Source organism: Sus scrofa, chromosome 1, assembly GCF_054392235.1.
Source record: "Sus scrofa isolate SSC_HxYL_T2T_F1_AM1 chromosome 1, Sscrofa_HxYL_maternal_Yorkshire_Landrace_v2.0, whole genome shotgun sequence".
Classification (NCBI taxonomy): Eukaryota; Metazoa; Chordata; class Mammalia; order Artiodactyla; family Suidae; genus Sus; species Sus scrofa.
Genome location: NC_139383.1, coordinates 273,526,910 through 273,552,247, shown reverse-complemented (window position 1 = coordinate 273,552,247; position 25,338 = coordinate 273,526,910). Strand labels below are relative to the sequence as shown.

Below are 25,338 nucleotides of genomic sequence, written 5' to 3'. Positions count from 1 at the left end.
TTTCTCTACATAAACACTACAGGCCAAGAGGGAGTGGCAAGATATATTTAAAGCACTGAAAGGAAAAAATATGCAACCTAGAATACTCTATCCTGCAAGAATATCATTTCAAATAGAAGGGGAAATAAGGAATTTCTCCAAAGAAACAAAAGCTAAAAGAGTACAGCAATACAAAACCCATTCTGAAAGAAATACTGAAAGGGCTTCTCTAAATTAAAAAAAAAAAAAGAGGACAATCTGGGATGGAGGAAATCACAATTGGAAAGCAGTCATTTAAATAAGCCAGCATACTCATCTAAACGTGAAGATATTAAAAGAAAAAGCAAAAAAAAAAAGACATCAAATTCATACAATGCAGGCAAGGGAAGTAAGAAAAATTAGATTCCTTTTCATTTTTTTTAAGGTTGTGTTTGAGCTGATATGATGATCAGGCTAAAGCAAGCAGATATAAGAAGGGGTTAACATACTTAAAAAACAGGGCAACCACAAGTCAAAACCAGACATTGCATTCACAAAATCTGAAAGGAAAGGTATTCAAACATAAAATAAATGGAAATCATTCAACCAAAAAAAAAAGAAAAAAGAAAGAAAAGAGAAACATAGTATCAACTGGAAAACAAAGTTTAAAATGGCAATAAATACATATCTATCAATAATCATCTTAGGAGTTCCAGTCCTGATGTAGTGGTTAATGAAACTGACTAGGAACCATGAGGTTCATTCCCTGCCTTGCTCAGTGGGTTAAGGATCTGGCTTTGCCATGAGCTGTAGTATAGGTTGCAGACGTGGCTTGGAGCCACGTTGCTATGGCTCTGGCATAGGCTGGCGGCTACAGCTGCGATTGGACCCCTGGCCTGAGAACCTCCATATGCCGCTGGAGCAGCTCAAGAAAAGGCAAAAAGACAAAAAAAAATCACCTTAAATGTCAATGGACTGAATACTCCAATCAAAAGACACAGAGTGGAAGATTGGATAAAAAAGCAAAAACCTTCAATTGGCTGTCTACAAGAAACTCACATTAGGATGAGGGACAGATATACATTGAAAGTAAGGAGATGGGAAAAGATGTTTCATGCCAATAGACAAGACTGGAAAGCATGAGTTGCAATACTCATATCAGACAAAATAGACTTTAAAACAAAGGCCATAAAGAAAGACAAAGTACACTATTTAATGGTTAAAGAATCCACTCAAGGGAGTTCCCATCATGGCTCAGTGGTTAACGAATCCGACTAGGAACCATGAGGTTGCAGGTTCGGTCCCTGCCCTTGCTTAGTGGGTTAACGATCTGGCGTTGCCGTGAGCTGTGGTGTAGGTTGCAGACGCAGCTCAGATCCCACATTGCTGTGTCTCTGGCGTAGGCCTGTGGCTACAGCTCCGATTCAACCCCTAGCCTGGGAACCTCCATATGCCATGGGAGTGGCCCAAGAAATAGCAAAAAAAAAAAAAAAAAAAGACAAAAAAAAAAGGATCCACTCAAGAAGAGGACATTGCAATTGTTGACATATATTCCCCTAATATAGGAGCACCCAGATACATACAACAAGTATTAACAGACATAAAAGGAGAAACTGATGGGAATACAATCATAGTAGGAGACTTTAACACCACACTCACATCCTCACATCAATGGAGAGATCCTCTAGACAGAAAATCACCAAAGCAACGGAGATTCTAAAGGAAACAATAGAAAAGCTAGACTCAATTGACATTTTCAGGGCATTACATCCAAAAAATCAGAATATGCCTTCTCAAGCACACATGGAACATTCTCAAGAATTGATCACATACTGGGGCACAAAGCTAACCTCAACATATTTAACTGTATAGAAATTACTTCAAGTATCTTCTCTGATCACAATGGCATGAAACTAGAAATCAACCACAGGAAAAGAAATGAGAAAAAATCTACTGCATGGAGACTAAACAACATGCCACTAAAAAACCAGTGGGTCATTGAGGAAATCAAGAAGGAAATTTAAAAATATCTCAAGACAAATGATAATGAAATCACAACCACTCAAAATCAATGGGAGGCCACAAAAGCAGTGTTCAGAGGGAAGTACATAGCGATACAGGCCTTCCTCAAAAAAGAAGAAAGATCTCAAATTGAGATCAGCAGAAGGAAGTAAATCATAAAGATCACAGAGGAAATCAATAAAATAGAGATTCAAAAACAACAGACAAAACCAATCAAACCAAGTGCTGGTTCTTTGAAAAGATAAACAAAATTGGCAAACTGCTGGCTAGACTCACCAAAAAGAAGAGAGAAAAAACTTGAATAAACAAATTAATAAATGGAAAAAAGTCACAACAGATGCTACAGAAATATGAAAAAAACATAACAAATAATACTACCAACAACTATAGGCCAACAAATTCGACAACCTAAAAGAAATGGACATATTTCTTGAGACCTACAGCCTGCCAAAACTGAATCAAGAAGAAATAGATCAACTTAACAGACTGATCCCTAGAAATGAAATTGAATATGTCATAAAAATCCTCCCTACAAATAAAAGTCCAGGACCAGATGGCTTTACAGATGAATTCTACAAAACATACAAAGAGGAATTTATACCTATCCTCCTTAAACTTTTCCAAAACGTGGAAGAAGAGGCAACACACCCAAAGAAATTCTATGATGCCACAATCACCCTAATTCCAAAACCAGACAAAGATAGCATCAAAAAAGAAAACTATTGACCAATATCTTTAATGAATTTAGATGCAAAAATTCTAAACAAAATTTTAGGCAACTGAATTCAAAAACATATCAAAAAATCATACACCACAAGCAGGAGGGATTCATCCTAGGTTCACAAGGATGGTTAAACATATGCAAATCAATCAACATCATACACCGGATTAACAAAAGAAAAGTCAAAAACAACATGAACCTCTCAATGGATGAATAAAAAGCATCTGACAAAGTCAAATTTTTATTATTCATAATAAAAACTCTTATCAAAATGGGTATATTGGGAACATACAAAACCAAAGACATTTATGACAAACCCACAGCAAATATAATCCTCAATGGATTATAAAGCCTTCCCACAAAATCTGGAACAACACAAAGATGCACACTCTCACCACTGTAATTCAACATTTTAATGGAAGTCCTAGCCACAGCAAACAAAAAAATAAATGCATCCAAATAGGAAGAGAAGAGGCAAAACTGTCACTGTATGCAGATGACATGATACTATACATAGAAAACCCTAAGGACTCAACCCCAAAACTACATGAACTGAACAACAAATTCAGCAAAGTAGCAGGATAGAAGATTAACATTCAGAAACCAGGCACATTTCTATATACTAATGATAAAATATTAGAAAAGGAATACAAAAATACAATATATTTTAAAATTGCACCCCACAAAATCAAATACCTCAGAATACACCTCACCAAGGAGGTAAAGGACTTATACGCCAAGAATTATCAAACTTTAATCAAGGAAATTAAAGAAGATGAAAAGAAATGGAAAGATATTCCATGCTCCTGAGTTAGAAAAATTGATATTGTAAAAATGGCCATACTACACAAAGCAATCTACAGATTCAATGCAATTTTCACAGGACTAGAAGAAACAATCCAAAAATTTATATGGAATCACAAAAGACCCAGAATTGTCAAAGCAATTCTGAAGAACAAAAACCAAGCAGGGGGCATCTCTCTCTGTCAGACTTCAGGCAATATTACAAATCCAAGTCATTAAGACAGTGCAGTACTGGTACCAAAACAGAAAGACAAAACAATGGAACAGAAGAGAACCCATAAATAAACCCAGACACCTATTGTAAATTAATCTTTGACAAGGAGGCAAGAACATAAAATGGGGAAAAGACAGACTTTTCAGCAATTATTGCTGGGAAAACTGGCAGATACATGCAAATCAATGAAACTAAAACACAACCTCACACCATGCACCAAAATAAACTCAAAATGGGGAGGAGTCAAGATGGTTGAAGAGTAGGGGGACACACTCACCCTCTCCCACAAACACACAAAAGAAAACACATCTACAGGATAAACGACTCACACAGAACAGCAACCAATCGCTGGCAGAAGAACCTAAACTCCAATAATGGCAAGAAGTTTGTAGCATTACTAGGTAAAACAAGAGAAAAGAGGAGAGTGAGAGAAGGGGAATCCAAGCTGGATGGATGCTCCTGAAAGGGAACTGAAGAGGAGAAAGGGATCCCGCACCCTGGAAAGTCATCTACTTGACAGAAATACCTACCATACTGGAAGAATCTCCAGATGCAGAGAAGAGTGTAGCAGTAAGTTGGAGTTCTGAAAAGCAGAGCAAGAACTGAACAGATCATCTGAACTATGGGCACAGTCACGAAAAATTGAGATGCTGGGTGGGAGCTGGGAGGTTAGTCCCTAGGAAAGGGCTGGGAGGGTGGGGCAGAGTGGAGACTGCTTGGGAGGTCTAGAAACCAGTCTGTCAAGCTTGACGGGGCAGAGACTGCCTGGGAGACTAGAAAGCAGAGTGTTGCAGTGAGTGGGAGCAATATGCTAAGGGAAGGGAAGTGGAAAGCCACATCAGGGGAACTTGGGAGAAGAGCTGGGTCAGTGCCAGTGTTGGAGAGGGGAGAGAAGAAGGGGTGGGCCCACATAGAATACTCCCCACTCCACAGCGAGCTTACAGGCCTGCTAGCTAGGAGAAAGCTTTGCTTCCCAGTGCATCCCCACCCCCCAAAACCCCTTATCCACACTGGACCTGGGGTTGCCTGCCACCCGGGAGGGCTGACCTCAACAATTGCCAGAAGCCTACCACCACAGGGTCTGTCCCTTCCCTGGCCTGCTTGCCCTTTCGAGGGGCTACACCCCCATGGAGAGGCACCAAACACCACCAGGCCCTGGAAAAAGGCCTGCAGCCCAGAAGCTAGAAAAAGCTTGGCTGGGCTGTGAAAAGATCTGCCTAATTCTTGGAAAGTTCTTCCAAGTTGGGCTACCCTGGAGAAGAGCCTCCTGGGTTTGCAGAGGCCCAGCTAGCTGCTCCATCCCTCAGGGGGTGCCAAACTCCTGCACAACAGCTGCCCAGGACTGCCAGCTCCCTGCAGGAACCCCTGCACCCCAGAAAAGCTAGAACAAGCTTGGCTGGGCTGTGAAAAGATCTGCCTAATTCTCAGAAAGTCCTGAGTCAGGCTGCCCTGGGGAAGAGTCTCTTGGGTTCGCAGTGACCCAGCTAGGTGCTCCAGCCCTCTGGGGGTGCCACACTCCCACGGAATAGCTGCTCAGCACCACCAGCCCCCTGGAAGAGTCCCTGCAGCCCAGAAAACGATAGAACAAGCTTGGCCAGGCTGTGAAAAAATCTGCGTAATTCTCGGAGAGTCCTTCTGCCTCAGGCTGCCCTCGGGAAGAGCCTCTTGGGTTTGCAGCAGGCCAGCTACTTTCTACAGCCCTTGGGGGTGCTGCACTCCCAGAGAACAACTGCCCAGCACTGAAAGGGCCCTGCAAGAGCCCCTGCAGCCCAGAAAATCTAGAACAAGCTTGGCTGGGCCATGTAAAGATCTGCCTACATTCTCAGACAGTCCTTCTGACTCAGGCTACACTGGAGAAGAGACTCTTGGGTTCTCAGTGACCCAGACAGCTGCTCCAGGCCTTATAGGTGCTGCACTGCTGCGGAACAGCTGCCCAAAACCGCCAAACCCCTGCAAGAACCCCACATCCTAAAAACACCAGAGAAAGTTCTGCCTGGCAGAGTGAAATCTGCTCCCATCGTGGGGTGGATCTCCCAGTCCTGTCTGCCCTCACGACCTCCTCCTTTGCTTCAGAGAGACTCTGTTAGCCCTGCCAACACTCCATAAAAGCCACACTGCCTCAAAAAAAACCTGACCAACAATGCCAGCCCTCAGGAAACATTCCACGGCAGCGACAAGAAAAACACTGCCTGGCCACAGAGAGTACAACTCCACCAGGAAAAAGAAAACAAGCAGATTAAGAAGCTGAGAACCACCCCCAGTCAAACCAACAGGAGAACTCACCTAAAACAGTCAACAATGAAATAGATATCTGCAGTCTGACAGAACTGGAGTTCAAAAGAGAAATAGTGAAAATACTGAAGGAATTAAGAGAAGATATGAACAGTAATGCAGATACCCTCAGAAAGGAACTAGAAAATATAAGGAGGAGCCAAGAAAAACTAGAACATGCATTGGCAGAGATACAAACTGAACTAAGGGCAGTAAAAACCAGAATGAATAATGCAGAAGAACGAATCAGGGATATGGAAGCTAGAATAATGGAAATCACTCAATCTGGTCAACAGACAGAAAACCAAATCAAAAAACTGGAAAGCAATATAAGAGACCTATGGGATTATATAAAGTGGGCCAATCTATGTTTAATAAGAATCCCATAAGGAGTAGAAAAAGATAAGGGAATGGAAAATATATTTGAAGAAATTATCACTGGAAACATCCCAAATCTAACGGACACTGAGCTCAAGATATAGGAAGCACAGAGAGCCCCAAACAAGGTGAACCCAAATAGACCCACACCAAGACACATAATAATACAGATGGCCAGCAAACACATGAAAAAATGCTCAACATCACTGAATTATGAGAAAGGCAAATCAAAACTACCACGAGATACCACCACACACCAGTCAGAATGGCCATCATTAAGAAGTCCACAAATAACAAGTGCTGGAGGGGCTGTGGAGAAAAGGGAACCCTCCTGCACTGTTGGTGGGAGTGGAAACTGGTACAGCCACTATGGAGAACCATTTGGTGATACTTTAGAAACCTATACATAGAACTCCCACATGACCCCACAATCCCACTCTTGGGCATATATCCAGACAAAACTCTACTTAAAAGAGACACATGCACCCGCATGTTCACTGCAGCACTATTCACAATAGCCAGGACATGGAAACAACCCAAATGTCCATTGACAGATGATTGGATTCGGAAGAAGTTATATATATACACAATGGAATACTACTCAGCCATAAAAAAGAATGACATCATGCCATTTGCAGCAACATGGATGCAACTAGAGACTCTCATACTGAGTGAAATGAGTCGGTAAGAAAAAGACAAATATCACATGATATCACTTATAACTGGAATCTAATATCCAGCACAAATGAACATCTCCTCAGAAAAGAAAATCATGGACTTGGTGAATAGACTTGTGGCTCCCTGATGGGAGAGGGAGGGAGTGGGAGGGATTGGGAGCTTGGGGTAATCAGACACAATTTAGATTGATTTACAAGGAGATCCTGCTGAGTAGCATTGAGAACTATGTCTAGATACTCATATTGCAACAGAACAAAGGGTGGGGGAAAAATGTATACATGTAAGGATAACTTGACCCCCTTGCTATACAGTGGAAAAATAAATAAATTAAATTAAATTAAATTTTAAAAATAAAATAAAAAATAAATAAACTCAAAATGGCTGAAAAATTTATATATAAGACAATACATCATCAAACTCTGGGAAGAGAACATAGGCAAAACATTCTCTGACATCAACTTTACAAATGTTTTCTCCAGTCAGTCTCCAAAAGCAACAGAAATAAGAGCAAAAATAAACCAATGGGAGCTCATCAAACTGACAAGATTTGCACAGCAAAGGAAACCAAAAAGAAAACAAAAACAACATATAGAGTAGGAGAAAATAATTTCAAAGGATGCAACTGACAAGGGCTTAATCTCTACAATATACAAGCAAATTACACAACTCAACAGCCAAAAAGCTAACAACCCAATGGAATAATGGGCAAAAGACATGAAAATACATTTCTCCAAGCAAGATGTGCAGATGTCCAATAATCATTTTATACAATGCTCAACATCCCTGATTATTAGAGAAATACAAATCAAAACTACCATGAGATACCACCACACACCAGTCAGAATGGCCATCATTAATAATCCACAAAGAACAAATCCTGGATAGGATGTGGAGAAAAGGGAACCCTACTGCACTGTTGGTGGGAATGGAAGCTGGTACAGCCACTATGGAGAACAGTATGGAGGTACCTTAGAAATCTATACATAGAACTTCCATATGACCCCGCAATCCCTCTCTTGGGCCTCTATCCAGACAAAACTCTACTTTAAAAGACACATGCACCTCCATGTTCATTGCAGCCCTATTCACAATATCCAAGACATGGAAACAACCCAAATGTCCATTGACAGATGATTGGATTAGGAAGACATGGTATATAAACACAATGGGATAATACTCAGCCATAAAAAAGAATGATGTAATGCCATTTGCAGCAACATGGATGGAACTAGAGACTCATGCTGAGTGAAGTAAGTCAGAAAGAGAAAGACAAATACCATATTATATCAGTTATACCTGGAATCTAATACATGGCACAAAGGAAACTTTTGACAGAAAAGAAAATCATGGACTTGCAGAATAAACTTGTGGTTGCCAAAGGGGGAAGGGGAGAGAGTGTGGTGGATGGAGAGCTTGGCATTAATAGGTGCAGACTATTTCATTTGGAATATATTAGCAGTGAGACCCTGCTGTGTAGCACTGGGAACTTTGTCTAGTCACTTGTGATGGAAAATGTAATGAAAGAAAAAAGAATGTACACATATATGTGTAACTGGGTAACCATGCTGTACAGTATAAAATAAATAAATACATAAATAGTAAGAAGATAAATAAATTTAAAAAAAAAATCAGCCCGATTTTAAGTGGCTCAAAGATCTTAACAGACAATCATCAGGAAAATATACAGATTACAAAGAAGCAAATGAAAGCAGCTCCACATCATATATCATAAGGGAAATACAAATTAAAACCTTAATGAGATAGCACTATGCATCTATTAGAATGACCAAAATCTGAACCATTGACAACACCAAATGATGATGAGGATGTGGAGCAATGGAAACGCTCGTATATTGCTAGTGGTAATGCAAAATGGTACAATAGCTTTGGAAAACGTTTGCTAGTTTCTTACAAAATTAAACACCTACACTTGCTATGCACTTCAGCAATCACACGCCTCAGTATTTTCTCAAAGGAATTGAAAACTATGTCTATACAGAAACCTACACACAGATGTTTATAGCACCTGTACTCATAATTGCCAAAAATGGTAAGCAATCAAGATGTCCTTCAGTAGGTGAATGGATCTGTAAACTGTGACACATCTAGTCATTGAAATATTTTTCAACACTAAAAAGAAATGAGCTATCAAGTCATGATAAGACATGTAAAAATCTTAAATGTATATTACTAACAAAGTAGTCAGTCTGAAAAAGGATACATGCTGTATGATTCCACTACATGACACTCTGGAAAAGGCAAAATTACAGAGACAGTAGAATTATGGGAGTTGCGGCGGGGGCAAGGATGAACAGGTGGATCACAGAGAACTTCCAAGACAGTGAATATACTCCGTATGTTATTATACTGATGGATATATCTCACAATATATTTTCCCAAACCCCTAGAATGTACAACATCCAGAGTGAGCTATAAGGTAAACAAGGGGCTTTGGGTGATGTAGTTTTTCAGTGTAGGTTCATCAGTGGTGACAAATGCACCACTCTTGTAGGTGATGTTGATGGTGGGAAAGGCTTTGCAACTGTAGGGGCAGGGAATGTATGGGAAATCTCTGTATATTCTTCTCAGATTTGCTGTCAACCCAAAACTGGTCTAAAGATGTTTTTAAAAAGATTCATATGAATAAGCACTAAGTGTATCTTTGTCTCATGTCAACAGCCCACAGAGTGATTAGTAGAGAGCTCAAACCTACTTCCACACCTTGGTCCCTAGACATATGTATTCTGCACACAGGACAGAACAATAAATGGCAAGGATATGTGTCTAAGTGCCCTCTCGGTAAGTTACCACATACGGCTATTAATCACACACGAGGTAATGAGGATTTGTTTTGAATACTGGGGAAAAAGATGAATATTTCCAAAGACCTGTTTTTTTTAGTGCAGTAATTACAAGAAGGTCACTTGATTACATAAGAATAATTCTGGCAAGAACTATTAAGGAGACACAAACGTATTGCTGTGGTAAGTGGTAGGTACCAATTGTCCTCACTTAATTGTAATGATTGTGGAGGAAAAACATCTTGGCTATACTTAAGTAAATCAAGAAACAGGTTCTGGGAGCTCCCATTGTGGCTCAGTGGTAACAAACCCTACTAGTATCCATGAGGATGCCCAGCCTCATTCATTGGGTTAAGGATTTGGTGTTGCCATGAGCTATGGTGTAGCAGCCATGGCTTGGATCCCACATTGCTGTGGCTGTGGTATAGGCTGGCCACAGCCTAGGAACTTACATATGCCACAGGTGTGGCAATAAAATGACCAAAACAATGAAACAAAAAGAAACAGGTTCTGTATAGCTCTATAAAATAATATTATCCAAAACATCAGTCTCATGAAACTTTCTGGAAATCCTTTCTCTCTCTTTGAGGATCTGGAACCTCTCAGTGACAGTAGCTAATATTGGCTATCTTAAGGTCCAGTTAAATCATATAGATAAGTACAGATTTGAAAAATTCCTATATGAAAGAGAATGTGATGTTTTATTTTAGGATTACAACTAGTATCCTTGGGCCTTACAGGTATGGCTATAAGATCAAATGCTTTCTCCTCCATTACATGATATCTAAAAATGTCTCAGATACACTTAGTTTAGCTTGAGAGTTTGCTAGACATATACAAAAATATTTTGAAATAACAGAAAATAGACTTCAATCACTGAAATGGCAAAAACAGTACACATCAAGAGAGAGAGAAAAGAAATAAAAGTCTGTCTATGCTGATTGACCAGAAACTATCAAAGGCAACAGGGTGTCCAGAGCTGGGCAACTGGGTCATGAGGGGAAATAATGGTGTATCTGAGAATCCTTGAATGTTTATCGACCATGTCTCTGGGTAATATTTGTAGTGTTTTCCATCAATGCTTCTGGTTTAGATAAGACACCAGTCACCATTTCCATCACTAAAATTGCTCAGTATGAGGGAGTTCCCTGGTGGCCTGGCAGTTAAGGATCCGGCATTGTCACTGCTGTGGTGAAGGTCCAGTCCCGGACCCCGGAAATTCTTTATGTCATGGCTGCAGCCAAAGAAAAAAAAATTACTCAGTATGAATAACAGTAAACGCCCTCCCCAACATAAAGTAGTTGAAAAAGCTGTGTAAATTACTTCACATAATGCACTTAGAACATTTCCAGGCATTTTGTATATCTTCAGTAAACACTGGGTATTTTCTCATTGTTCTTTACAGAATCATCACCCTCAGCTGCTCACACAGGCAGATACCATTTATTTCATGACTGCTGTAGTTAGTGACAGCTCCATCGGTTCTAATCAAAATATAGGAATCTTTGATTCCTATCTTTTCTCTCACATTTCTCTCAATGTGTCAGGAGCTCTTGTTGGTTCAGACTTAAAACCAAATACAGTTTGCTCCAAATACGGACTACTTCCTCTGCTATCATCATAGCCTATCGATCCTTTAATGGCACAGTTGCTAGAGCTCCTAGGTTGTCTTTCTGCTTCCACCAAGCCCCCTTCTCTACAGGCAGTCAGTGTCACCCCCTCTAAAGCTGAATCATGTTCCTCTTCTAATGAAGAGCTACTAAGGGCTACACACATAATTCACAGTAAGATTCAAATTGAAAAGATTTAGGGATCTCATTCCCTGTTGGTGGTGAAATGATTCACACTGCTCTTCTCACCTCTGCCTCCCATCACACCTGCTTATTTATTTCCTGGAGTATAACTGACAATGTCACATCTTGGAGTTCTGCAGTTGCTGTTTTCTGGCCTTGGAATCATTTTCCTGCAAATATCCCCATGGCTCTGTTACTTGGTGCCTTCAATTCTTTCAAAAATCACCTTCTCGAAGAGACCAATCCTCACCACGCTACTTAAAATTGCAACCTATCCCCCTCATTCCTGATGTCTTCACACTGCTGCATTTTATAGCAATTAAACACCATGACATTTACATGCATATTGTGTTTATTTTTATTCTCTCCCTACTGATATACTCTACAAAGGAAAAATATTTTTGTCTCATTTGTTCACTTCTACAAATTTCCATAAACTCAGTAGACACATAATAAATGCTTGTCAGAAGGAATTACTTATATATACATTTAGCATTGTCTTTTCTGAAAATCAGTTCTTGCTGCTTGTGAAGCAACAGGTAACTAATTTTAATAAACTAAAATTAAGCAGGCATAAGTATGCTGTCCTCACAAAAAAAGACCCAATTGGAAAAACATCCTACATTGCAAAAGAGAATTTGGAAATGGGGTTCAATGATCTATGCTTCTCCACTGGATTTTTGTCACAGACAGAAACAAGCTTAAGAATGAATAATAGGAGTTCCCATCATGGCGCAGTGGTTAACAAATCCGACTAGGAACCATGAGGTTGCGGGTTCGGTCCCTGCCCTTGTTCAGTGGGGTAATGATCCGGCGTTGCCGTGACCTGTGGTGTAGGTTGCAGACGTGGCTCGGATCCTGCATTGCTGTGGCTCTGGCATAGGCCAGTGGCTACAGCTCCTATTCAACCCCTACCCTGGGAACTTCCATATGCCGCGGGAGCAGCCCTAGAAAAAGCAAAAGGCAAAATAAATAAATAAATAAATAAATAAATAAATAAATAAATAAATAAATAAATTCTAAAAAAAAAAGAATGAATAATAAAGCCAAAAACTTTGCAATATATTTAGATTTTAGGAAACACACACAACATATAACTAGCAACTGCATTAAAAATGCAAACAATCTCAACATCATGACTTAAGCAATATTTACTTTCTACACCTACAGAAAATGATAGACAAGGAACAAAGAAACAAAAAAATTTTCTCAACTCAGAGGACAAGATGGCGGAGGAGTAGGGGGACACGCTCGCCCTCTCCCACAAACACAACAAAAAAAGCACATCTACAGAATAAATGACTCGCACAGAACAGCAACCAATCGCTGGCAGAGGAACCTAAACTCCAATAATGGCAAGAAGTTCGTGACGTTACTGGGCAGAATGGGAGAAAAGAGGAGAGTGAGAGAAGGTGAATCCAAGCGGGACGGGTGCTCCCGAAAGGAAACTGCAGAGGAGAAAGGGATCCTGCACCCTGGAAAGTCACCTACACAGGGGAAAGATCAAATGAACTGGAGAAATCTCCAGATGCAGAGAAGAGTGTAGCAGTAAGTTGGAGTACTGAAAAGCCGATCAAGAACCAAACCGAACATCTGAACTATGGGCACAGTCACCAAAAATTGAGATGCCTGGGTGGGGGCTGGGCACTGAATCCTCGGCTCCAGAGGTTAGTCCCCGAGAAAGGGCCAGGGGACGCCCGGGTGGGGGCTGGGCACCGAGACCTCGCCTCCGAAGATTAGTCCCCAAGAAAGGGCCGGGGGACGCCTGGGTGGGGGCTGGGCACCGAGACCTCGGCTCCAGAGGTTAGACCCCAAGAATGGGCTGGGGGAGGCGGGGCGGAGCAGAAACTGCTTGGGAGGTCTAGAAACCATTTGATGGGGCAGAGACTGCCTGGGAGACTAGAAAACAAAGCTGTCGCAGAGGAAGGGAACAATACTCTAGGTGTGGGGAAGTGGAAAGCTGCATCAGAGGGAACCTGGGAGAAGAGCCTGGTCTGCGCCAATGCTGGGGAGGGGAGAGGAGAAGGGGTGGGTCCCCATAGAATACCCTCCACTCCACAGCAAGCTTACAGGCCCACTAGCTAGCTGAAGGCTGTGCTTCCCAGTGCATCGCCTCCCCCACCCCCACCACCCCCTAGGCTCTAGCCGAACCTGGGGATGCCTGCCATCCAGGAGGGCTGGCCTCAACAATTGCCTGAAGCCTACCACTGCAGAGGCTGTCACTGCACAGGCCTGCTTGCCCTTTGGAGGGGCTACACTTCCGCAGAGTACCACCAAACACCACCAGCCCCCGAGAAAAGGCCTGCAGCCCAGAAAAGCTAGAACAAGACTAGCCAGGCAGTGAATAGATCTGCCTAATTCTTGGACGGTTTTTCTGAGTTGGGCTGCCCCGAGGAGGAGCCTGTTGGGTTTCCAAGGGCCCTGCTACCCGCCCAAGCCCCCAGGGGATGCTCTAGTGGACCAGCTGCATAGGACTGCCAGCTCCAGGCAGGACCCCCTGCAGCCCAGAAAAGCTGCAACAAGCTCGGCCGAGCTGGGAAAAATCTCAGACTGTCTTTCTGAGTTGGGCTGCCCTGGGGAGGAGCCTCTTGGGTTTCCAGTGGCCGTGCTACTCGCCCAACCTCCTAGGGGGTGCCCCAATCCTGCGGAATAGCTGCTCAGCACCACCAGCCCCCTAGAAGAGCCCCTGCAGCCCAGAAAAGCTGAAACAAGCTCAGCCAGACTGTGAAAAGATCCACCTACATTCGCAAGTTGTCCTTCTGAGTTGGGCTGCTCTAGGGAAGAGCCTCTTAGGTTCTCAGTGACCCAGACAGCTGCTCCAGCCCCCAGGGGGTGCTGCACTCCTCAGTTGCAGCTGCCCGACACCGCCAACCCCCTGCAAGAACCCCACATCCTAAAAATACCAGAGCAAGCTCTGCATGACCAAGTGAAATCTGCTACCATTGTGGGGTGGACCTCCCAGTCCTGTCTGCCCTCAGGAAGTCCTCCTTTGCTTCAAAGAGACACTGTTAGCCCCATCAACACTCCAGAAAGGCCACACTGCCTCAAAAAAGATTGACCAACAACGCCAGTCCTCAGGAAATATTCCACGGCAGTGACAAGGCAAACACTACCAGATAACGGAGAGTACAATTCCCTCAGGAGAAAGAAAACAACAATCAAGACGAAGAAGCTGAGAAACCACCCCCAGTCAAACCAACAGGAGAACTCACCTAAAACAGTCAACAATGAAACAGATCTCTGCAGTCTGACAGACCTGGAGTTCACAAGAGAAATAGTGAAAATACTGAAGGAATTAAGAGAAGATATGAACAGTAATGCAGATACCCTCACAAAGGAACTAGAAAATATAAGGAGGAGCCAAGAAAAACTAGAACATTCATTGGCAGAGATGCAAACTGAACTAAGGGCAGTAAAAACCAGAATGAATAATGCAGAAGAACGAATCAGGGATATGGAAGATAGAATAATGGAAATCACTCAATCTGGTCAACAGACAGAAAACCGAATCAAAAAACTGGAAAGCAATATAAGAGACCCATGGGATAATATAAAGCGGGCCAATCTACGCATAATAGGAATTCCATAGGAGTAGAAAAAGATAAGGGAATGGAAAATATATTGGAAGAAATTATCGCTGAAAACTTCCCAAATCTAAAGGATACTGGATTCAAGATACAAGAAGCACAGAGGGCCCCAAACAAACTGAACCCAAACAGACCCACACCAAGACACATCATAAGAAAAATGGCAAAAGTTAGTGATAAAGAGAGGATCCTAAAGGCAGCAAGAGAAAAACAGAATGTTACCTAACAGAGAACCCCCATAAGATTATCAGCTGATTTCTACAGGCCAGGAGGGAATGGCAAGAGATATTTAAAGTGCTCAAAGGAAAAAATATGCAACCTAGAATACTCTATCCAGCAAGAATATCATTTAAAATAGAAGGGGAAATAAAAATTTTTCCCAACAAACAAAAACTTAAAGAATACAGCAACACAAAACCCAGGTTAAAGGAAATATTGAAAGGGCTTCTCTAAAGCAAAAAGAAAGGAAGGAAAGGGAAGAAAAAAGAAAAGAAAAAAAAAGAAGAAAAGGAGGAAGAACTAGGACTGAGGAAACCACAATCAGAGAGCAGTCACTCAAATAAGCCAGCATACAGATTTAATCATGAACATGCTTCAAACAAAATAAAATTAAAAAGAAAAAATAAAAAAGAGTCATCAAAACCATAAAATGTGGGCAAGGGATGTTAGGAAGTAAATAACCCTTTTTGTTTATATGTATGTCTCTCTTCTTAATTTTAATATAGTAATGAAGTGTTTGAATTACAGGACCATGAGGCTAAAACACACAATTATGGGAAGGGGTTAGCATACTTAAAAAACAGGGCAACCACAAGCCAAACCAAATATGGCATTTGCAAAAAATGAAAATAAAAATACACTCAAGCAGATAATAACAAGAGACCATCCAACCAAAAAAAAAAAAAAAAAAAGAAAGGAAGAATGGAGAACCATAGAATCAACTGGGACACGAGGTTCAAATGGCAATATATAATCATTAATCAATTATCACCTTAAATGTCAATGGACTGAATGCCCCAATCAAAACACACAGAGTGGCTGAGTGGATAAAAAGGCAAAAACCTTCAATATGCTGCCTACGAGAAACTCACCTTAGGACAAAAGATACATATAGATTGAAAGTGAAAGGGTGGGGGAAAATATTTCACGCCAATAGACAGGACAGAAAAGCAGGAGTCGCAATGCTCATATCAGAAAAAATAGACTTTAAAACAAAAGACATAAAGAAAGACAAAGAAGGACACTACCTAATGATTAAGGGATCCATCCAAGGAGAGGATGTTACTATCGTCAACATATATGCCCCAAATAGAGGAGTACCCAGATACATACAACAAATATTAACAGACATAAAGGGTGATATTGATTAGAATACAATCATAGTGGGAGAACTTAATACCCCCCTCACATCAATGGACAGATCCTCTAGACCGAAAACCAATAAAGCAACAGAGATCCTAAAGGAAACAATAGAAAAGTTAGACTTCATTGATATCTTCAGGACACTACATCCAAAAAAATCAGAAGACACATTCTTCTCAAATGCTCATGGAACATTCTCAAGAATCGACCACATATTGGGACACAAAGCGAATCTCAATAAATTTAGAAGCATAGAAATTATCTCAAGTATCTTCTCTGACCACAATGCCATGAAATTAGAAACCAACCATGGGAAAAGGAAAGAGAAAATACCCACTACATGGAGACTAAACAACATGCTACTAAAAAACCAATGGGTCAATGAGGAAATCAAAAAGGAAATTAAAAACGACCTTGAAACAAATGATAATGAAGACACGACCTCTCAAAATCTATGGGATGCTGCGAAAGCAGTGCTCAGAGGGAAATTGATAGCAATACAGGCCTTTCTCAAAAAAGAAGAAAGATCCCAAATTGACAACTTAACACTCCACCTAAATGAATTAGAAAAAGAAGAACAAAAAAGTCCTAAAGTCAGCAGAAGGAAGGAAATTATAAAGATCAAAGAAGAAATCAATAAAATAGAGACTCAAAAAACAGTAGAGAAAATTAATAAAACCAAGAGCTGGTTCTTTGAAAAGGTAAACAAAATGGACAAACCCCTGGCCAGACTCACTAAAAAGAGGAGAGAAAGAACCCAAATCACCAAAAAAATAAATGAAAAAGGAGAAATCACAACGGATACAGCAGAAATACAAAAAACCATAAGACAATACTATGAACAACTATACGGCAACAAGTTTGACAATCTGGAAGAAATGGACAATTTTCTAGAATCTTACAGCCTGCCAAAATGGAATCAAGTAGAAACAGACCAATTGAAGAGACCGATCACTAGAAATGAAATTGAAGAGGTCATAAAATCACTCCCTACAAATAAAAGTCCATGGCCAGATGGCTTCACAGGTGAATTTTATCAAACATATAAAGAGGAATTGGTGCCCATCCTCCTTAAACTCTTTCAAAAGGTGGAAGAAGAAGGAATACTCCCAAAGACATTCTATGATGCCACCATCACCCTCATTCCAAAACCAGACAGAGATACCACTAAAAAGGAAAACTATCGGCCGATATCATTGATGAATATAGATGCAAAACTTCTCAACAAAATCTTAGCCAACCGAATCCAACAACATACCAAAAAAATTATACACCATGACCAGGTTGGGTTCATCCCAGGTTCACAAGGATGGTTCAACATACGCAAATCAGTCAACGTCATACACCACATTAACAAAAAAAAAAGTCAAAAATCATATGATCATCTCAATAGATGCAGAAAAAGCACTTGACAAAGTCCAACATCCCCTCATGATCAAGACCCAGGCCAAAGTGGGTATAGAGAGAACATTCCTGAACATAATCAAAGCCATTTATGATAAACCCACAGAAAATATAATCCTCAATGGGGAAAATCTGAAAGCCTTCTCACTCAAATCTGGAACAAGACAGGGATGCCCACGCTCACCACTGCTCTTCAACATCGTTTTGGAAGTCCTAGCCACAGCAATTAGACAAACAAAAGAAATCAAAGGCATCCATATAGGAAGAGAAGAGATCAAACTGTCACTGTATGCAGATGACATGATACTATACATAGAAAACCCTAAGGACTCAACCCCAAAACTCCTTGAACTGATTAATAAATTCAGCAAAGTAGCAGGATATAAGATTAACATTCAGAAGTCAGTCGCACTTCTGTATACCAGCAATGAAATATTAGAAAAGGAATACAAAAATATAATACCTTTTAAAATTGCACCTCACAAAATCAAATACCTTGGAATACACCTGACCAAGGAGGTAAAGGACCTATATGCCGAGAACTATAAAACTTTAATCAAAGAAATCAAAGAAGATGTAAAGAAATGGAAAGATATTCCATGTTCCTGGATTGGGAAAATCAATATTGTAAAGATGGCCATACTACCCAAAGCAATTGACAGATTCAATGCAATCCCTATCCAATTACCCAGGACATTTTTCACAGAACTAGAACAAACAATCCAAACATTTATATGGAACCACAAAAGACCCAGAATTGCCAAAGCAATCCTGAGAAACAAAAACCAAGCAGGAGGCATCACTCTCCCGACTTCAAGAAATACTACAAAGCCACAGTCATCAAGACAGTGTGGGACTGGTATCAAAACAGACAGACCAATGGAACAGAAGAGAGAACCCCGAAATAAACCCTGACACCTATAGTCATTTAATCTTTGACAAGGGAGGCAAGAACATAAAATGGGCAAAAGAAAGTCTATTCAGCAAGCATTGCTGGGAAACCTGGACAGCTGCATGCAAAGCAAAGAGACGAGAACACACCCTCACACCATGCACAAAAATAAACTCAAAATGGCTGAAGGACTTAAATATACGACAGGACATCATCAAACTCCTAGAAGACCACATAGGCAAAACACTCTCTGACATCAACATCATGAATATTTTCTCAGGTCAGTCTCCCAAAGCAATAGAAATTAGAGCAAAAATAAACCCATGGGACCTCATCAAACTGAAAAGCTTTTGCACAGCAAAGGAAACCCAAAAGAACACAAAAAGACAACTTACAGAATGGGAGATAATAGTTTCAAATGATGCAACCGACAAGGGCTTAATCTCTAGAATATATAAATAACTTATACAACCCAACAGCAAAAAAGCCAATCAAGCAATGGAAAAATGGGCAAAAGACCTGAATAGACATTTCTCCAAAGAAGATATACAGATGGCCAACAAACACATGAAAAAATGCTCAACATCGCTGGTTATAAGAGAAATGCAAATCAAAACTACCATGAGATATCACCTCACACCCGTCAGAATGGCCATCATTAATAAATCCACAAATACCAAGTGCTGGAGGGGCTGTGGAGAAAAGGGAACCCTCCTGCACTGTTGGTGGGAATGTAAACTGGTACAGCCACTATGGAGAACAGTTTGGAGATACCTTAGAAATCTATACATAGAACTTCCATATGACCCTGCAATCCCACTCTTGGGCACCTATCCGGACAAAACTCTACTTAAAAGAGACACATTCACCCCCATGTTCACTGCAGCACAATTCACAATAGCCAAGACATGGAAACAACCCAAATGTCCATTGACAGATGATTGGATTTGGAAGAAGTGGTATATATACACAATGGAATACTACTCAGCCATAAAAAAGAATGACATCATGCCATTTGCTGCAACATGGATGGAACTAGAGAATCTCATCCTGAGTGAAATGAGCCAGAAAGACAAAGACAAATACCATATGATATCACTTATAACTGGAATCTAATATCCAGCACAAATGAACATCTCCTCAGAAAAGAAAATCATGGACTTGGAGAAGAGACTTGTGGCTGCCTGATGGGAGGGGGAGGGAGTGGGAGGGATCGGGAGCTTGGGTTTATCAGACACAACTTAGAATAGATTTACAAGGAGATCCTGCTGAATAGCATTGAGAACTTTGTCTAGATACTCATGTTGCAACAGAAGAAAGGCTGGAGGAAAAATGTAATTGTAATGTATACATGTAAGGATAAACTGACCAGTGGGAAAAGAAAAAAAAAGAAAAAGAAAAGGAAATAGAAGGCATCTGGATTGTAAAGAAGGAAAATTATCTCTACTTGCAAATGGCAGATGCTGTATATTTTTAAATTCTTAAGAAATCAACCCCAATGGAGTTCCCCTTGTAGCTCATCGTTAACGAGTCCAACTAGGAAACATGAAGATTCAGGTCTGATCCCTGTCCTTCTCAGTGGGTTAAGCTTCTGGGTTGCCATGCGCTGTGGTGTAAGTCACAGACACAGCTCAAATTCTGCATGGCTGTGGCTGTGCGGTAGGCCACTGGCTACAGCTCTGATTAGACTCCAAGCCTGGGAACCTCCATATGCCTTGGAGGCAGTGCTAGAAAAGGCAAAAAAAAAAAAGACCCAAAAAATCAGGATGCTGACTATAATAGAGATCTCATTCACTCATGTAAAGCATATACATTTTCCCTCGGGGCTTTTCTACTATTATTTCCTCCTCTGTGTTACTTTACCACAAGCCCACCCAGTTTAAGTGCCATGTCATCTTCAGAAAGTACCCTCCAACACAAGCCCACTCTAATCATCAGTCAGGATCTCTTTTTATTGTGAGCTCCACTGTTCCTTTAGCTCGTCTTCCTATTCCTGCCCTTCTAAGATCAAGAATAACAATAACTCTTACCGCTTCCTTTTAATATTGCACTAGAGGTTCCAACCAGCATGTCTAAGTAAGAAAAGGAAATAGAAGGCATCTAGATTGTAAAGAAGGAAAATTATCTCTACTTGCAAAAGGCAGATGCTATATATTGTTAAATTCTTAAGAAATCAATCCCCACAAAAACCTAGTAGAAATAATAAATGGTCTGAATTCAATACAATCCCCTTTAAAAATCTCAGCTATATGTGTTGCAGACAATGTCAAGCTGATCCTAAATTCACAGAGAAATGCAATAGAACCAGAATAACCAATACATTCTTGAAAAAGAAGACTAAAGTTGGTACACTCACACTTCCTGATTTCAAAACTTACTCCAAAATATGTAACTAAGTACTAATTCATGCTTAGTACTTCACATGAAAAGATGCTCAACATCACTAATCATCAGAGAAATGCAAATCAAACTGCAATGAGACATCACCTCATACCTGTCAGAATGGCAGTAATCAAAATGAACATAAAGATCAAATGTTGGCAAGGATATGGAAAAAAGGGAACCCTGGTACACTGTTAGTGGGACTATAAATTGGTACAGCCATTATCAAAAACAGCATAGTAGTTTCTCCAAAAACTAAAATAGAACTACCATATGATACAACAATTCCATTCTTGTGTATATAAACCCCCCCAAAAACAAACCAAAAAAAACCAAAACACTAATTCAAAAAGATACATGCACCCCAATATTCATAGCAGCATTATTTACAATTGCCAAGATATGGAAGCAAATTAATCTCCATCAACATATGAATGGATATACATATAGACACACACACACATACATATACACACAATGGACAACTACTCAGCCATAAAGAAAATGAAATTGTGCCATTTGCAGCACCATGGATGGTATTAGAGGGCATTATGCTAAGTGAAAAAGGTCAGAAAAAGACAACTAATATATGACATCACTTATATATGGAATCTGAAATGTACAACAAACAAGGGAACATAACATAGAAGTAGCAGACTCACAGATATAGACAACAAATCAGTGGTCACCAGTGAGGAGAGGGAAGAGGGGAGGGGCAAGATCAGTTCAGAAGATTAAGAGGGACACACTATTAGTATAAAATAAGCCACATGGATACATTGTACAACATGAGGAATATAGCCAATATTTTATACTAACTATAAAGGAGGTATAACATTTAAAAATTACAAATCGCTATCTTGTATGCCTGTAAGTTATATAATCATCATATGGAAACTACAATTAAAAAGGACAATGCCATACTAGCATAATGCTAGACAAAGGAATACAAGTGAATCCACAAATAAACCTTCACATTTATGGGCAATTTATTTTCAAGAAGGCTTCCAGGGAAATACAAGGGGGAAAGAATAGTGCTTTCAGCAAACCAAACCCTGCTGAGACAACTGAATAGCAAGAAGCAAAAGAATGAAGCTGGACATTTACCTCACACTTCATGCAAAAGTTAACTCAAAAGGATGATAGGGCACAGTGCAAGAGCTTAAACTATAAGACACTTAGAGAAAAGCATGAGAGTGAGATGCTTTGTGACCTTAGATTAGGCTGTGGTTTCTTTGGTATGACACCAAACTGCTTGTCCACACAAGTGGTAAAAGAAAAAATGGACCAACAGGAATTCATCAAAATAATCAAGTTTTGTACTTCAAAAGATACCATCAGGAGAGTGAATAGACAACCCACAGAAAGGTAGAAAAATATATGCACATCATATAGTTGATAAGACATTTGCATAAGACTATATGAAGGATTCTTACACTTCAATAAAAGGAATAATAACCCAATTTTAAAATGTGCAAAGGATTTAAAGAGAGATTTTTTCCAAATTAAAAAAATACAAATGGCCAATTATCACATGAGCAATACTCAACATCATTAATCATCAAGGAATACAAATCAAAATCACAATGAGATACCACTTCATTTCCACTAGGATGGTTAAATTGTAAAAAAAAAAAAAAAAAAATTACCAGACAATATCAAAATGGTAGCAAGGAATAAGAGGAGAGTGAACCCTTCTATATTTATAGTAAGAACTGAAAACAATGCAGCCAATTAGGAAAACATGGGCAGTTTCTCAAAATGTTCAAACATAGAGTTACCACACCACCCAGGAATTCCATTCCTAGGTGTGTAACTAAGAAAACCTACGTCCACATAAAAGCCGGTACATGAACATTCATAGAAGCACTATTCATAAAAACCAAAGAGTGGAAACCTCCTGAAAAAATACACAATTGCTGAAAATTTTCTGTTAACTCTAGTATCAGTTCAGTCCAAAAATAAACAAATGCCAAAACATAATTAGGGGAAAAATACATTAGGGAAGATGCTTATGAAAGGTCAAGAGGATAGGAAAGTCACCCACACACAAGCCCCTCCATTCACATAAAGCATAATTCAGTTGCCATGGGGGCAGGGGGAAGAAAACCAGACTGTCTGTTCACAAACTGGCCCCTGAGAAAAAGAGCCAGCCACCATCCCCCTGCCCCAGAATGGTAAGAGGCAGTCTTCATAAGCAAGGCAACTTACCTACAAGGCTTGTCTTGGTAGCCAAAATCAGCTCTCCACCCCTGCTGGCCAGGATCTTGAAAGCTTTTACAGAGGCTTTCAGTGGGTTCAGAGTCGCATGTTGTCCAGAGAGTCTCAGCAACACACTGTTCCTTCAAGCCTGCCTCCTCGAAAGTGGCTCCCAGCCTGGGAACCACAGGCAGAGTGTACATTTCAAGGACACAGGTGGGGTAAATGTACCTCCAATCAGCCAAGCCCAACTTGCAGGTCTATCAGTAGTCACCTCTTCTTTGTCCTCTCTGTGTCCTCTCTCGATATAACTGAATAAGACCCTAGGGGGTCTTCCTAGAAAAGGCCACCCTCCCCTGCTCCAACCCATGTCCTTGGCCTTCTGCTGGTTTGTAGACAAACATTAGCCTCCTAGGCCTTTCCCGAGTTCCAAAGAATACATTTAATCAGAGAAGTGAGAAAAATACAGAAAGAAAGGGAAACAATCAAGCCAGACAAAAAAAAGAATAATTTAGCCATGAAACAAAGTCAAGGATTTTTGGTTCCTCCTCATGGGCTACAGGTAATATTCTGAGCTGAATCTTTTGAGCTGCTTGGCAGACACTGAAACCCCTAACAGGTGGGAAAAGTTAACTGCTTGCTCAAGACAAGCACGTGGACTGGGTGGAACCCAAGGCTGATGATGTTGACTCCTGATTACCTCACCACCAACCAATTAGAGGAATGTCCCCCAGGTGGTCATGCACCTGCAACCCTCTCCCTCACTCTGTCTTTAAAAACTTTTCACTAAAAGCCATTGGGTTTTGTTTTGCTTTGTTTTTGTTTTTAGGGCCACACCTGTGACATAAGGAAGTTCACAGGCTAGGGGTCAAATGGCAGCTGTAGCCTCTGGCCTATGTTACAGCCACTGCAATGCAGGATCCAAGTGTGAATGTGACCAACACCACAGCTCACTGCAAAACTGGATTCTTAACCCATGGAGCAAAGCCTGGGAGCAAACCTGCGTCCTCATGGTTACTGGTCAGATTCATTTCCACTGAGAAATGACAGGAACTTCCCATCCACTGGGTTTTTTGAGCATTAGCCACCTTGGCACCCTGCAACAAATGCTGCCCTATCCTTCACCACAACCCAGAGTCAGGAGAGGTTTTGCTGTCCACAGGTGAACAGACCGAAATTTGACTTGGTGACACCAACACTCTGCTGACCAGTTCCTATGATCTCACATGTCCCCCTCTTCTGCAGTGTGCCCTGAATGGTCAGCAAGGGGTGTCACTGGCTTGGAGGTGGCTCCTTTTGTGGCTATCTGGCTGCATTTGGAGGCAGGTATCACAGCAACAGTGTAACTCATGCAAGAAAAACCACAGATTAGGATAATGATTTCCAAAGCAAGTAACAAATGTTTCCACCACAAGCCCATCATCTGAATCACTTATGAAGTCCCACAGGCTGGGGACTCAGAATAGCCACTTCTGCCCTTATGTGATTTAATAAAATGAAACATTCATACACTCATTAGGTAATGGCACAGACGCCTCCTTTCAAGGCAGTGGTAATATTGTACAGGCCATCATTTTTATTGGGGGTGGTACAGGCCAGAAATATGCCAAAACAGTGATAAAGCCAGGTGTATAACATGAGGAACGACCAAGAAATTTCCCCAGTCAGCAGTTTGGTGGGTTGTCTGTAAACTGGCGTTGGCATAAAAAGAATATTCATGCCTAGTGTTATTGATTACGTGTGTCCCACACCAGGATTCTGGATCAGTACATGTAATATCAAAGGGACCAATAGTAGTCTTAAAGAGAAAGACAAAAACCACATATCACTTATATGTGGAACCTAAAATATGACATAAATGAACTCGTCTAC

The 25,338-nt window shown here is 40.7% G+C and overlaps 1 protein-coding gene across 3 annotated transcripts in view; it reads right to left on the bottom strand.

The window, feature by feature from the left end:
* Positions 1-23,665, bottom strand: part of LOC110256221 (olfactory receptor 1J4-like) — a 39,770-nt gene extending 16,105 nt beyond the window's left edge. For all 3 annotated transcript variants that reach the window (XM_085019365.1, XM_085019374.1, XM_085019370.1), the window contains exon 1: positions 23,479-23,665. The gene's annotated coding sequence lies outside the window, so the exon portion shown is untranslated. The remainder of the gene's footprint in view (positions 1-23,478) is intronic.
* Between the last annotated feature and the right edge of the window lie 1,673 nt (positions 23,666-25,338).